The sequence below is a fragment of the Haplochromis burtoni genome, unplaced genomic scaffold (genome assembly GCF_018398535.1).
Source record: "Haplochromis burtoni strain Fernald_Lab_line unplaced genomic scaffold, NCSU_Asbu1 Contig_64, whole genome shotgun sequence".
NCBI lineage: Eukaryota > Metazoa > Chordata > Actinopteri > Cichliformes > Cichlidae > Haplochromis > Haplochromis burtoni.
This window is the reverse complement of record NW_024582425.1, coordinates 670,630-672,448: the sequence shown is the minus strand read 5'-3', so window position 1 is coordinate 672,448 and position 1,819 is coordinate 670,630.

Here is a 1,819-nt window from a genome sequence, read left to right as displayed (position 1 = left end):
TTTTAGTCTCCTTTAGCCTCCACTCTGGCTGCCAGGTAAACCAGTTTCATTTTACAAGCTGGTTACATTTTTTAAGCCAAACAGCAATTTTGTATTAAAAAGTACTTTTAACAATTTTTCCTTTTACATTTTTAAATCAGGTCAACTCGACCCACATCATAATGGGAGGGTTAAAGCCCTTTTCACACATTAACATCTGTTAATATGACAGCATCTATGTATGAATCTGCACCTTTGTCACTTTCATTTGAAAAAAAAAAACCTGTCATTGATTCAGCTCCTGAACTTCCCATTTAATGTACATTTTTTCATATATTTCTAATAATCTTGCTGTCAATAACAACTGACAATAAGACAACAAATTTTTAACTTCATTAAATTGAAAATTATGTATGTCAGTGTAGTAGTGTTAAATGCTTACCAGGTTCAGATGCAAATGAGGAAACTCCACTCTGCTGGACCAGATGGAGTGAGTCCCCTCAAGGCCTGTGCCCCCCAGCTTTCTGGAGTCTTCCATAAACTGTTCATGCTGAGTCTGAAGAGGGTCCCAGTGCTGTGGAAGACATCAAGCCTCGTCCCTGTACCAAAGACGCCACGTCCCAGTGGCCCCCAGGATTACAGGCCTGTGGCACTGACCTCCCACATCATGAAGACCCTGGAAAGGCTCATCCTGGACCAGCTCTCACCCATTGTCAGACCACATCAGGATCCCATTCAATTTGCTTACCAGCCCCGTCTCACAGGACGCCATCATCTATCTGCTCAATCGTGTCTACATCCACCCAGACCAGCCGGCGAGCACTGTGAGGTTCATGTTTTTTTTACTTTTCCAGTGCTTGGTGATAAGCTAACAGCGATGCAGGGGGATGCTTCTCTGGTGTTCTGGATTGTTGATTACCTGACAGGAAGACCACAATATGTGCGTCTTCCACATTGTGTGTCTGACAAGGTAATCAGCAACACAGGAGCACCATAAGGGACCATCCTCTCCCCCTTCCTCTTCACCCTCTACACTACAGACTTCAGTCGCTGCACAGAGACCTGCATCTTCAGAAGTTTTGATGTAAATTTGTAAGTTTTGATGTAAGTAAATTTGCGGTCAATTTAGACTCAATTCAAAATCTCCTACTTGGGACAAACACTAAATGTAAATAGCTGACTTTCTAAATAAACCTATCCATCTTTGCAAGGTCAATTTTTGCTTTCATTAAATTCCAAATGTTTAGCCATAATTAGCTTAGCTGTCCTACTCTTGTTACTGCTCTTTCCTACTGCTGTTACAATCGAATGAACATCTCTGCAAAGATAAATTAGCTGAGACCTTAGGTTGATGGTAGTTACTAGCAAACACAGAAACTTACATACACTATATAGTACAGTTCTATGATACATCACCAAATAGAACAATTTGTGGCAATGCAGACAAGCAGAGAAACAGTTTAATTAGTTGAATTTGTTCACTTGATCGGAGGTGTGTTTCCTGCAGATATACATCATCGGATCTCAATGATTTTAAATGAGTAAAAACCCTTGTGCGTTTAACCGGATTATTTATACCTTTAACATTCCAGCTTATAAAACGAAGAGCAGATGACTTTGCGAGCTTGCCATTCAGGTACCAAAATGCAGGTGCAGAAAAAATATGTCCCAACCTCTGGAATAATAAATCTTTCGTGCTTGAATCGATACGGTCCAATATGCTCTTTTCAGAGCTAGCAATAGCTCTCATAATCTCACTCATGTCATGGGCTGGTGCCTCCGGTCTGTCCTCAGCATGGTCCTGTCAGGATCTGACGGCGCCCTGACCGGTCGACCTGCC